Here is an 8,693-nt window from a genome sequence, read left to right on the forward strand (position 1 = left end):
AAATATCGGAAATTTGACTCCTGAGCGTGATTTTTGAGCCGAATTCTGACTCTCTGCACCTATTTTCAGTTTGAAATTACGACGTTTCATACCGAAAATATGCCAATTACTGTAAACGGCGATGGGTCATATTTTGCCCAAACCCCCCTGCAGTTTTCAAAATGTCTGAAATGTCAGGAAATTTGACTCCTGAGCGTGATTTTTTATCCGAATTCTGACTCTCTGCACCTATTTTCAGTTTCAAATTACGAATTTTTATACCGAAAATATGCCAATTACTGAAAACGGCAATGGGTCATATTTTGCCCAAACCCCCCTGCAGTTTTCAAAATGTCTGAAATGTCGGAAATTTTACTCCTGAGCGTGATTTTGTATCCGAATTCTGACTCTCTGCACCTTATTTCAGTTTCAAATTACGACTTTTTATATCGAAAATATGCCAATTACTGAAAACGGCGATGGGTCATATTTTATCCAAACCCCACTGCAGTTTTCAAAATGTCTGAAATGTCGGAAATTTGACTCCTAAGTGTGATTTTTTTTCCGAATTCTGACTCTCTGCACCTATTTTCAGTTTCAAATTACGACGTTTTATAACGAAAATATGCCAATTACTGAAAACGGCGATGGGTCATATTTTGCCCAAACCCCCCTGCAGTTTTTAAAATGTCTGAAATGTCAGGAAATTTGACTCCTGAGCGTGATTTTTTATCCGAATTCTGACTCTCTGCACCTATTTTCAGTTTCAAATTACGACGTTTCATACCGAAAATATGCCAATTACTGTAAACGGCGATGGGTCATATTTTGCCCAAACCCCCCTGCAGTTTTCAAAATGTCTGAAATGTCGGAAATTTGACTCCTGAGCGTGATTTTTTATCCGAATTCTGACTCTCTGCACCTATTTTCAGTTTCAAATTACGAATTTTTATACCGAAAATATGCCAATTACTGAAAACGGCGATGGGTCATATTTTGCTCAAACCCCCCTGCAGTTTTCAAAATGTCTGAAATGTCGGAAATTTTACTGCTGAGGTGAGCGTGATTTTTGAGCCTAATTTTGACTTTCTGCACCTATTTTCAGTTTCATATTACGACGTTTCATACCGAAAATATGCCAATTACTGTAAACGGCGATGGGTCATATTTTGCCCAAACCCCCCTGCAGTTTTCAAAATGTCTGAAATGTCGGAAATTTGACTCCTGAGCGTGATTTTTTATCCGAATTCTGACTCTGCACCTATTTTCAGTTTCAAATTACGACGTTTCATACCGAAAATATGCCAATTACTGAAAACATCGATGGGTCATATTTTGCCGAAACCCCCCTGCAGTTTTTAAAATGTCTGAAATGTCGGAAATTTGACTCCTGAGCGTGATTTTTTATCCGAATTCTGACTCTCTGCACCTATTTTCAGTTTCAAATTACGACGTTTCATACCGAAAATATGCCAATTACTGTAAACGGCGATGGGTCATATTTTGCCCAAACCCCCCTGCAGTTTTCAAAATGTCTGAAATGTCGGAAATTTGACTCCTGAGTGTGATTTTTTATCCGAATTCTGACTCGCTGCACCTATTTTCAGTTTCAAATTACGACTTTTTATACCGAAAATATGCCAATTACTGAAAACGGCGATGGGTCATTGTAATGATCTCAGCCTGCAGGAGAAACGAGTCTCCCTCCTTGAGAGTTATTCATCAAGCCTGACCTGATTAGAAGGTCTAGCAAATATTGAGGTGATAACCCATATGTAAAATAGTTGCTTGGATATGTATAACAATTTGAGATTATGGGCAATGAAGAAGAAAACAGATAAATGACTGGCTAGGAGATGTGGATATTTTGCTGGATGCATGAGGCTCGCTTCTGGAGGGGCTTTGACCTCACTTGAGTGCCAGACATCGCAGGGGAAAGCCGCGCTCCGTTGAGCTCCCGTCAGAAGGGAACCCCTAGTGATATATCTCGAAGAGAAGAGAAGTGTGCAGACGTACCAGCTGTGGAATCGAGCTGGGGACGTTGTGGTCTCAAGTCCTGGTCGAAGGGGAGAGTATTAAACCAACCAGAGGCATTATTGTGGGCCGTGGAAGCGCCCTGACCAAGCTTCGTCAGAGGGAGAAGCGCCCTCGACCTGACAATCTGTGGTAAGCACGATATACGCCAGTTCATAGTGGTTGCTTGTAGTTGGTCGTGTGCCCAGCGACAGTAGCAATGTTTATTGATAAGTTAGACATGTTTTGGTGAGGCAGAAAGCCTGAAATAAGAGAGTGGAGAGGGAGGAACACGGAGCGACGTCCGTCCCCTCTGAGCGCTGGCAGGCAACTGAGGGAGCCGGCTCCTGACGGCGAAGGACCCTCCCTGAATGAGGAGGCCCGCCGGGCGAGGTGGAGTATGGACCCGCCCAAAACGGGGGAGTCCACTCTCACTGTATGTAGAGGACAGGTAGAGGTTTGAGGCAAACATATTGTGTGATTGTTTTTGTTTATGTGTTAAAGGGGAAACGTTTTTATTGGAGTGTTTATTTTACAGTCTCCGTGGTGTAGTGGTAAGACACTCGCCTGGCGTTCCGCGAGCGCTATGTCATGGGTTCGTATCCTGGCCGGGGAGGATTTACTGGGCGCAATTCCTTAACTTAGCCTCTGTTTAACGCAACAGTAAAATGTGTACTTGGATGAAAAAACGATTCTTCGCGGCGGGGATCGTATTCCAGGGACTTGCCCGAAACGCTACGCGTACTAGTGGCTGTACAAGAATGTAACAACTCTTGTATATATCTCAAAAAAAAAAAAAAAAAAAAGTGTCGATGGGTTGCAGGTTTGTCTTTGGGGAAGAAGTCGCTGAGAACTTCGAAGCCAGCACAGATGAAGTAATTGATGAGACTCCAAGGTAGTGGAGGAGAGGACCTCGAGCTGTGAGGAGAAGCAGCAGTGAAGAGGAGTGTCACATGCTTCTGTAGAGGTGGTGAAGCACCATAGTTGCTCGAGGGAACTTCATGGTGTAGCAGCCAGGAGAGCTGTGGAGGACCCTAGCAGAAGGGTGAGGCACCGTAGTTGCTCAAGGAAACTTCATGATAGCAGCCTGGAGGAGCTGCAGAGGATCCTGGTAGTGAAGCCCGGAAGAACCTAAAGATATCAGGGTAGTGAACTTCCAGAGGTGGAAGGGAAGTTTTGGTGGATTACTTGTAGGGAGTTGATAGTGTTTGGTTGTCGTTTGCGTGCAAGACGCAGTGAGAGGGGAGTGATTGTTTGCAGTGTTATGTCAAGGAGTGTTTTATACTGAAGTTTAGAGTTGCAGGCGTAGGCTGGATTACCTACAGATGTATGTGTTCTAGGACTGATAGATTGATCGATTGATCATTGTTGTGTATCAAAGAACATTTATACTGATATATGTTATTGCATTCAAATGCTGATTTTCTTTGTACACATTTATAGATACATATATATATTATCTTGCTGATGGTGCAACAGTGTATGTAGACTTGATCTACTTGAGGAGGTTGATAGTATCAGGTGGTGAACCAGGAGATAGGATACCACTTGATAAGCTGATAATAGAGTTCTGATGGTGTTGGAGTGCAACCTGATTGTAATAGTATAGAGTATAGGATTCATTATTATTATAAGTGTATGTATTGTGTATGTGCTTTGTCCAGTAAATGTATTCCAATTTGCTGGTGTTTGGCCCTTGTCCTAGTGAGGCTTCCCAGGAAATAGTAAAGGAAGAGAGAGAGAGAGAAAGAACCAAGAACCATCGCTGTGGACAGGGTAGGATGGAAGATTAGTAAGTTAAAGGGGATTAAGGAGATCATATCACATAAGGAGAGAGTGGGGAGTCACAGCGGCTCGAGTGGGTGTGTGCACGTGAAAACGAGGCTAAGTGTTGGAGCCGCATCCCCTAAACGTGTGACGTTGAGCCCCTCTCCACGAGCCAGAAGCGCCTAGTGTGATCTCCTAGAGAGGTATAAGCACTCTACCGAGTTGTGGGTTGGGTTGTCCGTAGAGAAGGATCAACGACGACAACACCAACCAACCCACGACCATAATAGTTATATTTTGCCCAAACCCCCCCTGCAGTTTTCTAAATGTCTGAAATATCGGAAATTTGACTCCTGAGCGTGATTTTTGAGCCGAATTCTGACTCTCTGCACCTATTTTCAGTTTCAAATTACGACGTTTCATACCGAAAATATGCCAATTACTGTAAACGGCGATGGGTCATATTTTGCCCAAACCCCCCTGCAGTTTTCAAAATGTCTGAAATGTCGGAAATTTGACTCCTGAGCGTGATTTTTTATCCGAATTCTGACTCTGCACCTATTTTCAGTTTCAAATTACGACGTTTCATACCGAAAATATGCCAATTACTGAAAACATCGATGGGTCATATTTTGCCCAAACCCCCCTGCAGCTTTTAAAATGTCTGAAATGTCGGAAATTTGACTCCTGAGCGTGAATTTTTATCCGAATTCTGACTCTCTGCACCTATTTTCAGTTTCAAATTACGACTTTTTATACCGAAAATATGCCAGTTACTGAAAACGGCGATGGGTCATATTTTGCCCAAACCCCCCTGCAGTTTTCAAAATGTCTGAAATGTCGGAAATTTGACTCCTGAGCGTGATTTTGTATCCGAATTCTGACTCTCTGCACCTATTTTCAGTTTCAAATTACGAATTTTTATACCGAAAATATGCCAATTACTGAAAACGGCGATGGGTCATATTTTGCCCAAACCCCCCTGCAGTTTTCAAAATGTCTGAAATGTCGGAAATTTGACTCCTGAGTGTGATTTTTTATCCGAATTCTGACTCTCTGCACCTATTTTCAGTTTCAAATTACGACTTTTTATACCGAAAATATGCCAATTACTGAAAACGGCGATGGGTCATATTTTGCCCAAACCCCCTTGCAGTTTTCAAAATGTCTGAAATGTCGGAAATTTGACTCCTGAGCGAGATTTTTTATCCGAATTCTGACTCTCTGCACCTATTTTCAGTTTCAAATTACGACTTTTTATATCGAAAATATGCCAATTACTGAAAACGGCAATGTGTCATATTTTGCCCAAACCCCCCTGCAGTTTTCAAAATGTCTGAAATGTCGGAAATTTTACTCCTGAGCGTGATTTTTTATCCGAATTCTGACTCTCTGCACCTTATTTCAGTTTCAAATTACGACTTTTTATATCGAAAATATGCCAATTACTGAAAACGGTTTTATCCAAACCCCCCTGCAGTTTTCAAAATGTCTGAAATGTCGGAAATTTGACTCCTAAGCGTGATTTTTTATCCGAAATCTGACTCTCTCCACCTATTTTCAGTTTCAAATTACGACGTTTTATAACGAAAATATGCCAATTACTGAAAACGGCGATGGGTCTCATTTTTTGCCCAAACCCCCCTGCTGTTTTCAAAATGTCTGAAATGTCGGAAATTTGACTCCTGAGCGTGATTTCTTATCCGAATTCTGACTCTCTGCACCTATTTTCAGTTTCAAATTACGACGTTTCATACCGAAAATATGCCAATTACTGTAAACAGCGATGGATCATATTTTGCCCAAACCTCCCTGCAGTTTTCAAAATGTCTGAAATGTCAGGAAATTTGACTCCTGAGCGTGATTTTTTATCCGAATTCTGACTCTCTGCACCTATTTTCAGTTTCAAATTACGACTTTTTATACCGAAAATATGCCAATTACTGAAAACGGCAATGGGTCATATTTTGCCCAAACCCCCCTGCAGTTTTCAAAATGTCTGAAATGTCGGAAATTTTACTCCTGAGCGTGATTTTGTATCCGAATTCTGACTCTCTGCACCTTATTTCAGTTTCAAATTACGACTTTTTATATCGAAAATATGCCAATTACTGAAAACGGCGATGGGTCATATTTTATCCAAACCCCACTGCAGTTTTCAAAATGTCTGAAATGTCGGAAATTTGACTCCTAAGCGTGATTTTTTTATCCGAATCCTGACTCTCTGCACCTATTTTCAGTTTCAAATTACGACGTTTTATAACGAAAATATGCCAATTACTGAAAACGGTGATGGGTCATATTTTGCCCAAACCCCCCTGCAGTTTTTAAAATGTCTGAAATGTCAGGAAATTTGACTCCTGAGCGTGATTTTTTATCCGAATTCTGACTCTCTGCACCTATTTTTAGTTTCAAACTACGACGTTTCATACCGAAAATATGCCAATTACTGTAAACGGCGATGGGTCATATTTTGCCCAAACCCCCCTGCAGTTTTCAAAATGTCTGAAATGTCGGAAATTTGACTCCTGAGCGTGATTTTTTATCCGAATTCTGACTCTCTGCACCTATTTTCAGTTTCAAATTACGACGTTTTATAACGAAAATATGCCAATTACTGAAAACGGCGATGGGTCATATTTTGCCCAAACCCCCCTGCAGTTTTCAAAATGTCTGAAATGTCGGAAATTTGACTCCTGAGCGTGATTTTTTATCCGAATTCTGACTCTCTGCACCTATTTTCAGTTTCAAATTACGACGTTTCATACCGAAAATATGCCAATTACTGTAAACAGCGATGGATCATATTTTGCCCAAACCTCCCTGCAGTTTTCAAAATGTCTGAAATGTCAGGAAATTTGACTCCTGAGCGTGATTTTTTATCCGAATTCTGACTCTCTGCACCTATTTTCAGTTTCAAATTACGACTTTTTATACCGAAAATATGCCAATTACTGAAAACGGCAATGGGTCATATTTTGCCCAAACCCCCCTGCAGTTTTCAAAATGTCTGAAATGTCGGAAATTTTACTCCTGAGCGTGATTTTGTATCCGAATTCTGACTCTCTGCACCTTATTTCAGTTTCAAATTACGACTTTTTATATCGAAAATATGCCAATTACTGAAAACGGCGATGGGTCATATTTTATCCAAACCCCACTGCAGTTTTCAAAATGTCTGAAATGTCGGAAATTTGACTCCAAAGCGTGATTTTTTTATCCGAATCCTGACTCTCTGCACCTATTTTCAGTTTCAAATTACGACGTTTTATAACGAAAATATGCCAATTACTGAAAACGGCGATGGGTCATATTTTGCCCAAACCCCCCTGCAGTTTTCAAAATGTCTGAAATGTCGGAAATTTGACTCCTGAGCGTGATTTTTTATCCGAATTCTGACTCTCTGCACCTATTTTCAGTTTCAAATTACGAATTTTTATACCGAAAATATGCCAATTACTGAAAACGGCGATGGGTCATATTTTGCTCAAAACCCCCCTGCAGTTTTCAAAATGTCTGAAATGTCGGAAATTTGACTGCTGAGCTGAGTGTGATTTTTGAGCCTAATTTTGACTTTCTGCACCTATTTTCAGTTTCATATTACGACGTTTCATACCGAAAATATGCCAATTACTGTAAACGGCGATGGGTCATATTTTGCCCAAACCCCCCTGCAGTTTTCAAAATGTCTGAAATGTCGGAAATTTGACTCCTGAGCGTGATTTTTTATCCGAATTCTGACTCTGCACCTATTTTCAGTTTCAAATTACGACGTTTCATACCGAAAATATGCCAATTACTGAAAACATCGATGGGTCATATTTTGCCGAAACCCCCCTGCAGTTTTTAAAATGTCTGAAATGTCGGAAATTTGACTCCTGAGCGTGATTTTTTATCCGAATTCTGACTCTCTGCACCTATTTTCAGTTTCAAATTACGACGTTTCATACCGAAAATATGCCAATTACTGTAAACGGCGATGGGTCATATTTTGCCCAAACCCCCCTGCAGTTTTCAAAATGTCTGAAATGTCGGAAATTTGACTCCTGAGTGTGATTTTTTATCCGAATTCTGACTCTCTGCACCTATTTTCAGTTTCAAATTACGACTTTTTATACCGAAAATATGCCAATTACTGAAAACGGCGATGGGTCATATTTTGCTCAAAACCCCCCTGCAGTTTTCAAAATGTCTGAAATGTCGGAAATTTGACTGCTGAGCTGAGCGTGATTTTTGAGCCTAATTTTTACTTTCTGCACCTATTTTCAGTTTCATATTACGACGTTTCATACCGAAAATATGCCAATTACTGTAAACGGCGATGGGTCATATTTTGCCCAAACCCCCCTGCAGTTTTCAAAATGTCTGAAATGTCGGAAATTTGACTCCTGAGCGTGATTTTTTATCCGAATTCTGACTCTGCACCTATTTTCAGTTTTAAATTACGACGTTTCATACCGAAAATATGCCAATTACTGAAAACATCGATGGGTCATATTTTGCCGAAACCCCCCTGCAGTTTTTAAAATGTCTGAAATGTCGGAAATTTGACTCCTGAGCGTGATTTTTTATCCGAATTCTGACTCTCTGCACCTATTTTCAGTTTCAAATTACGACGTTTCATACCGAAAATATGCCAATTACTGTAAACGGCGATGGGTCATATTTTGCCCAAACCCCCCTGCAGTTTTCAAAATGTCTGAAATGTCGGAAATTTGACTCCTGAGTGTGATTTTTTATCCGAATTCTGACTCTCTGCACCTATTTTCAGTTTCAAATTACGACTTTTTATACCGAAAATATGCCAATTACTGAAAACGGCGATGGGTCATTGTAATGATCTCAGCCTGCAGGAGAAACGAGTCTCCCTCCTTGAGAGTTATTCATCAAGCCTGACCTGATTAGAAGGTCTAGCAAATATTGAGGTGATAACC

The sequence above is a fragment of the Procambarus clarkii genome, chromosome 15 (genome assembly GCF_040958095.1).
Source record: "Procambarus clarkii isolate CNS0578487 chromosome 15, FALCON_Pclarkii_2.0, whole genome shotgun sequence".
Taxonomy (NCBI): Eukaryota; Metazoa; Arthropoda; class Malacostraca; order Decapoda; family Cambaridae; genus Procambarus; species Procambarus clarkii.